This window comes from Sebastes fasciatus, chromosome 1 (assembly GCF_043250625.1).
Source record: "Sebastes fasciatus isolate fSebFas1 chromosome 1, fSebFas1.pri, whole genome shotgun sequence".
NCBI classification, from domain to species: Eukaryota; Metazoa; Chordata; class Actinopteri; order Perciformes; family Sebastidae; genus Sebastes; species Sebastes fasciatus.
Window position 1 is genome coordinate 16844189 of NC_133795.1, and position 8010 is coordinate 16852198.

Consider the following 8010-nt stretch of genomic DNA (forward strand, 5'->3'; position numbering starts at 1 on the left):
AAGCAGGGTATGCTTTAGGGCGTGGCTACCTTGTGATTGACAGGTCGCTACCACGGCGTTGTCCGGTCTGGAAGTTGTCTGTGTTCTCGTCTTACTACTTTAACCCTTTCACAATGTGTTTTCAGTTCATGAAAGTTAATTATAACTTTTTGGTCGCCTAAAAATGTCTTTTTCAGCGTTCGGTTGTTCTTAGCTCAACCCTCTCGTGTCACTTCTGGTTCCAAGAAGACAAGATGGCGACGGTCAAAATGCCGAACTCAAGGCTTCAAAACGGCAGTCCGCAAACCAATGGGTGATGTCACGGTGACTAAGTCCACTTCTTATATACAGTCTATGGAAAATACACTTATTTGCCTTCTAGCAGGGAGTTGGATGAGAAGATTGACATCACTTTCATATTTGTCCGTTAAATAGGAAGCTACAGCCTCGAGTTAGCCTAGCTAAGCATAAATACTGGAAATGGAGGGAAACAACTAGCCTGGCTTTGTCAGAGGGTAAAAAAATCCGTACAAAAACCTAAATGTAAAATCAATCGTTTCTATTTGACTATATCTTGTCTGGGAGCAGTAACCTCCTGGAGTCTCTTGTACTGTAAAACCACACAAGTCTTCCTCTTCTTCCTCTTCTTCTGAGATCTATCACCTCTTTCCGTTGCTTCACGACATCTTTATTTTCTCATCTTAAAACAACTTGTTCATGTTTTTAATTTGTGTGTACTTATGATCCTCAGTTTATTTGTGCTACATATAAAGGAGCTGATGGGGGTCTGGGTGGGAGATGGTGAGCAAGCTGTCTGTATCTGTGTATTTGCAGTGTATGTTTATGTAATGCTGTTTTGTCTGAATGTGTTTTTGTATTTGTGTCTATATGACCACCTCGAAAATTAGATTCTACATCTCAAGGGGCTATCCTATCCTTTCAATAAATTCAAATGAACAAAATGTGAGGAGGTCTTCCCAAAAATCTGCACACAGTTTTCTGCAGGCGTAACTCCAATGAGGCCCAGATGTGGTACGAGCTCGGACAAGACACTCGTCTATAAAGGGTTTTTTAATTCTCGGGGCAGTTTTATGATGCAGAGTTTCAATGACCCACCCGGGGACTGGACTCACAAACTGTGAAAGGGAATCAAACTCATAAATTGTCGATCCCCGGGCAGATTCTGCAACTGGTTCACTGAGCTGGAAGAATCCGGTATTTGAACGGTTGCTCAACAAAAGAGCAATTTTACAAGTCAACAAAAGAGACAAAAATAGCCCAAAGAGACGGGATTTTGAGCTTATAGGATCAGTTCAGGATTCTTCTTTAAATTACAGACATTAACATAAAAACAAGTGAAGGGAATAAGGGAGTACCACTGGCTCCATTAAGGATAATAGGCCATTAAGGCTCTATCAGTAAAATCAAGCATATTGAGCCAACAAACAAATTTAGAAAACTACTCCAGGATAATGAGAGGTTTATAAAAAATGAACAAATAATAGTCATTAAAGGGAGACTGCGGTTTTCAGGTCAAGTTGTCTTAAACACTCTTAGTTGTTCAAAAACATTTATGAGCTCTGATCAGAAATGCAAACGTGTTATTTTTGTATTTACTCCAGCAGGAAGGTTTCTCAAAACCAGGATGTGATGTTTACATGCACGGCACATAACTGGGACACTCCAAATACCGAAACATAAATGGTATACTAATGCAAAAGTCTTTCTTTGTTCAGGACTGATGTTGAGGAAATAACTTTTTTGGACATTTAAACAGGAGATTGTGACTTATAAATCAGAGAAAAAGTTTTAAAAACATGCAGCATTCAGGTAAAAGACACACACACACACTAGTATAAGAGGAGATTGATAGAAAACCGCTAGACAAGTAGTAAAGTAACTTTGAGATTAGTTTTTCAGTGGAGTCGTAAAACAATGGGGGGCTTTTTGTCAGGTCCAGCAAGACTGAAAGAGAGACAGAAAAATCAGACATTCATTAGAGCTTATTACATTTCATATCTGATACGTAAGCAGGTTCATCCATCTAAATTAATTTCACCTTCTGATCTGTGTCACCTGAGATGCACAGCTGGTTGGTTTCATTTCCTTTCAACGTCACGTGATTCTCGCTTTGGGATGCAAGTTGTTCTTCTGTGTGCTTATCTCAGCTTTGGAGCGCTGCAGGAGTTTAACTTGTTATTTGTTGTCAGAGTCCTCATAGAAATGTCACATGATATAAACTAAATGAAAAGCAGTGGGAAACTAATATTGAGATACAAAGAGAAGTGTCTGAGCCCTTTGTTTACTACTATTGCTGTTTCTGCTACAATCACTACAGTTATCACAAAAAAGAACATTGCTAGTAAAACTCATGCTGCTACCACTTATTTAGTTTTTGTTTAGGTTTTTATATCATTCTGTTGTTACTTATGTATTCAAATCTGAACATTCAAATCTTGGTCAAAATGTGTATGTTTTAGTGTCAAAATGCTATTTTCCCCAATCCCTTCTGAAAACTTTCTCCCACGTGACCTGACGCATGTTTCTGCATGATGACGCTGCTATATGTACAGTATATATACATCCTTATGGTCAGTGTATTACGTACCGTAATTTAGATAGCGGTCAGCATGATCCCAGTTTAGAGAAGCAGACAGGAGTACCGGCACGGAAGCTAAGTAATGTTAGTTCAGAGCCGAAAGTCACACAATAACACAAACAAACTAACCGATCGATGCAGCGGTAGACCAGCAACTCCTTTGTTCTGCGAGGTAAAATTATTGTTTTTGTCAATGGAGTCCGGTCTGGTCTAGAAGACCGCAATATAATGGCTTCAGTCCCCCATCGGAAAGGGCTTTTGGATGACCAGGTAAAGTGGTGAAAATAAATCTAAATATCGTGTACACTTAAACTGATAATAATGTTTTAGGTGGCTACGTTTTTCTGCTGCTCCAACAGCTGCTTTACCTCGCCGTCAGACAGCCCTTTTTGACGGGGAACTGAAGCCGTTATATCGCGCTCTTCAAAGCCACCAGACTCCACTCACAAAAACAATAATTTTACCTCGCAGAACGTGGGAGTACACAAACAACCCCAAAAAATTCAAACTAACGCTTTCAATTATTTCCAAACTTAACACAGCTAACTTTGACTCAGCTTGCGCTACTATTGACATTATTCATAACCCTATAGATTAGCTTCATGATTAGCTTACTTTGGTAACCTAGGTCACTGTTTTTTGCCAACGGCTCAGTGGACGCTTCCATTTGTGGGCGGCTGTGACTCAGAGGGTAGAGCAGGTCGTCCACCAATCGGAAGGTCGGTGGTCCGATCCCTGGCTCTTCCAGTCCTTGAGCAAGACACTTAACCCCAAATTGCTCTCGAAGACTGAGCCATCGATGTGTGAATGAGTATTTACATTAGATCCTAATGGGCAAAGTTGGCACCTTGTGATATGGCAGCCTCTGCCTTCAGTGTTTGTGCGTGAATGGGTGAATGCTGACATGTAGTGTAAAGCGCTTTGAGAGGTCGGAAGACTAGAAAAGCGCTATATATCCTTTAATAAAAGGAATAATGTTGCCTTATACCCACAATTAAAAACTGGTCCTTAGAAGTAAATTTTTTCATAATTTGGAGGACAAAAGCTAAACGTAATAGAAAGAGGCATAAAAACATAAGACAGACTTATTTGACCACAAGCTTTCAAATCAGAGCAGCGTCCTAAGGGCCGACAATTAAAACACATTATTGCCTCAACATCCCACTCTGCTCAACAAGAGCACTGTTTTGCTGCTGTGGGCTTCTTTAATGGTCCATCAGTGAATAGCGTCTTCCACTGGCGTGTATCGCCACCTCCACACTGTGAGACGATGTTCCTCAGATGGAGGCCCGCGTCCCTCTGTCAGCATCACCCCACGGTGAGCTGTAATGAGTTGGTGTGTGTGTGTGTGTGTGTAATGAACGCTAATGCTGCCACAGCTATTGAGCCGCTCTTGCCACCAGGCCATAATGCTCCTCCTGCTGCGTTGTGTCAAACAGCCACATGTAAAACAGACTGGTGCCAGTGATCTTGATGGCAGGCCTGCTGCAGAGTCTCCCCAGCAGCAGATGGATCACAGAAAGAGGGACAAAGGCCCCGTGGAGTCTCTAATGACAGCATTTGGTTGCAGCTCAACTCACGACATGGGGCGGCTGAATTTATGTTGTAAATAACACCTTTGCTCTCTGTTGACCACATATTGTTAACATCGGGGCTGGGTATCATTTCAAATGTTTTCAGCTCTGGTGCCAACACAACACCTGAGTTTTGGTGCTGTAACTGATACGTTACTTTGAAAAATATAAATATGCTTTCTTAACAAAAGAAGCCAACACTCTCAAATATTAAAGGATGCGATTTGCAATTTGCTCGAGTTCTTATAGTCAATAAATCCCATGAAAAGACCAAAAGCAAAAGTCTATTAAAAACACATCATTGAGCCACACTGTTACAGTAGTGGAAGAAGTACCTAGTAGAAGATCCTTTACTTAAGTAAAAGTACCAACACATTAATGTGAAAATATTCAATTACAAGTAAGTCCTGAATTAAAAAAAAACACTTAATTAAAAGTACAGAAGTATTTAAGGACTAGTGTGTAACAATGAGGGGGATCTATTTGCAGAAATGGAATATAATATTAATAAGTATGTATTCTTTAGTGTATAATCACCTGATAATAATAGCTTAGAATGAGACGTTCATACTTCCTGAGACTTCCCTACCTTGACTGTGGCTCTCAGGTCTGTCACTTCCTCTGAAGCAGGTCTCAAATATGTAGTTTGATTATTTAATGAAGGCTGACTCACTTCCTAAAAGAGGTGGCACTGTAGTTTTTAGCAAACATTACTCAGACAGGAGTAAAGGGCGTATTTGTCGGGGACTATTTTCAGCTGAGGATTTATACATATACTGTACATATTTGGTGGTCTAGTGAGTATTCACAGCCGCAGGGATTGACTCAAATAAAAACTACAGTGCCCGTGTTCATCGTACTGTATAAACACGTCAGCCAGCAGTGGTGGAAAGTATCTAAAGGCATTGACTCAAGTACTGTACTTACTAAGTACAATTTTGATGTTCTTGTACTTTACTTGAGTATTTCCCTTTCATGCTACTTTATACTTCTGAAATTGAAATATTGTACTTTTTACTCAACAACATTTATCTGACAGCTACAGTTGCTAGTTACTTTTCAGATTAGCCGAAAAAAGTGTAGAATAATCATATAAAATGAACGCATTCTTCTTCTTGGTCTTTTCATGGGATTTGTTGACAATAAGAAATGATAAAGTATTACCTAAAATGGAACCTTTAAATGCTGAATACACACAAGTAGTTAGTCTTAAATTGACAAAAAATGTATTGAAATCTGGAACTGTCTGATAAAAAAAAAATTGTTAATAAGATTACAAACCTGTCCAGACGCCAATTTGATGCCAATTTTCAGTACTTGACAGTTTTCAATACTCCATGCTACAGACACATTTTGGTTAGTAAAAACACAGCATTAGTATTATTATTAGCGGCCGAAATGGGTTTCCTCAGGAGGGTGGCTGGCGTCTCCCTTAGAGATAGGGTGGGAAGCTCAGTCATCCGTGAGGGACTCGGAGTAGAGCCGCTGCTCCTTTGCGTCGAAAGGAGCCAGTTGAGGTGGTTCGGGCATCTAGTACGGATGCCCCCTGGACGCCTCCCTTGGAGGTGTTTCAGGCACGACCAGCTGGGAGGAGACCACGGGGAAGACCCAGGACTAGGTGGAGAGATTATATCTACACACTGGCCTGGGAACGCCTCGGGATCCCCCAGTCAGAGCTGGTTAATGTGGCCCGGGAAAGGGAAGTTTGGGGTCCCCTGCTGGAGCTGTTGCCCCCGCGACCCGACCCCGGATAAGCGGTTGAAGATGGATGGATGGAGCGAAACACAGCATTATTTAGTATATACCTGAATACAGTATATCTCTATATGTTGGTTTGTTACAGGGAGCACTGCATTGCTTTGAATCCTTTGGGCATCTGACCAGGTTTCAGTTTCCTCCTTTAATTAACAGATTTGTTCATAATAAGTGGAGGCTTTGGCTGAATTCATTATTTAAGTTGCTGTCTACCTTAAAGAAGCCGGCTAATGTGTTTTGAAATGCTGAGGCATGTTAAATGTATTAAGTGTTTACGTGTGTGTTCGTCTGAACTGTGAGCTGGGAGAGCAGTTTGTCACCTGGGTGGTGTGTGTGTGTGTGTGTGTGTGTGTTGTCTGACAGGGTCCTCACGGTGCTGGATAAAGATATTAGCCGGGCACTGTTGACACTGCATGCACACTCGTAATGGCCTCATAAATTCTGCTGGTGTGAAAGGGAGAAATGGAGTGAAAAAGCAGAGAAAGGGACTGTGGACTCATTGGCAGTCCACTCTCACTCTCTGCCTGCTCTAAAGCACCCAGCATGCACCTTACCTGCCGTTAACAGATGCACCAAAGAGTCCGACAGGCGACATTCACATTTACATTACACTCTAGAGTTTATATTTACAATATATATAGTGAAGTAACTCTTTTTAAAGCACTGGTTCACAAAAAGGCTGAATCTTTTACTCACCCAGTGTTAGCAATTCTTTGAATTAAATGTGTTTAAATTTTAATGACACAGTCATGAATACACTACATATGTAAATGTAATTTTATGGAGATTTTATGGACAAGGAGACACGTTACCCCAAGTGATTTCATATAAATCATTTGACAATGTCGCCCCTCCTTGACTGTATGTAAGAGGATCTTTCAGAATAAGGTGTTACTGGTTATATGGCATGTTGTCCGTTATGTTGAAAATGCCAAATTGTATCATATTTGTTTAAAGCAGCTCTCTGGTTGTTGTGTGTGAGGCGGATGAAGCAGCAGATATAGTTCCTTAAACAAAAGATCACTAAACAGGCTACAGAAATAAAATACTACATTTACGGGCCACACAGGTGGACACATTTACTGATGTTTAAAGGACCAGTGTTTAAAATTTTGAGGGATCTATTGGCAGCAATGGAATATAATATTAGTAAGTATGCTTTCATTAGTGTATAATCACCTGAAAATAAGAATTGTTGTGTACATACAGAGCAGGTCTTCTTCACAGAGCCGGCCACCATGTTTCTACAGTAGCCCTGAACGTACAAACCAAACACTGGCTCTAGATAGGACCATTTGCGTTTTCACATCGACCACCGTAGTTCTCCTACACGCTTGGCACTTGCAACCTGCAAGATCATCGCTCGATGCTGCAAAATCCTACACACTGCACCTTTTAAAAGTCCTGAAAGCATGGGCTGTTTCTATGAGCGATGAGTTCCTACCATAGACTGTATATATAGATGGATGATGCGTCTCCACTTCCTCCCACCGTACAAATCCAGAATACGGGAGCTGCCATCTTGAGATTTTGAGGTCATTTGGAGCCAGAGTCTGCGCAGTAGTGATCGGGGGGCTGGAGCCGCTGTATCAAGGTCCCGCCCACACACCTGCCCGAGCCAATCACGAGCCGAGCATGGCTGCAGCTTGTTAGTGTGAGCCACCTAGCTGCTACGTTAGCATCACGGTAGCTGTTTGGCTAAGACACAACAACTAACCATAATATCTCTATAACTACATCCATGATCAAACAGAAACATGTTCTATTACACAGACTTGTGATGGTTATGGAAAGTTAAAGTTTCATCTCTCTCGTACAATTCCCGAGCCTCTGTGACTACTTCACTCAGAGCAGCTGTCAATCACAGCTGTCAATCATGACGTCTCACCCCCTTTTTATACCATTAAATAACTAATTAAAACAAAACTTATCAGAAAAATTAACACTTGGACATACATCAGTGTGATAAGAACTACCTAAAATGAGAGAAACCGTCTTTGTTAAAAATGTATTTGACGTGTAGTTTGACTTTTTATTTTGGCCCGTGTCACTGAGTACTGTGTTTGCAACGTCTTCATCAATCAATTAAACTATTTTGGGTAG

The 8010-nt window shown here is 41.0% G+C and overlaps 1 long non-coding RNA gene across 1 annotated transcript; it reads right to left on the minus strand.

The window, feature by feature from the left end:
- Window positions 1–1463: 1463 nt before the first annotated feature.
- Window positions 1464–7596, minus strand: LOC141777245 (uncharacterized). The gene is made up of 3 exons (XR_012595873.1): window positions 7352–7596; window positions 2039–2157; window positions 1464–1944 (listed from the first exon to the last, which is right to left on the minus strand). It is a non-coding gene; the product is annotated as an uncharacterized LOC141777245 (long non-coding RNA).
- Between the last annotated feature and the right edge of the window lie 414 nt (window positions 7597–8010).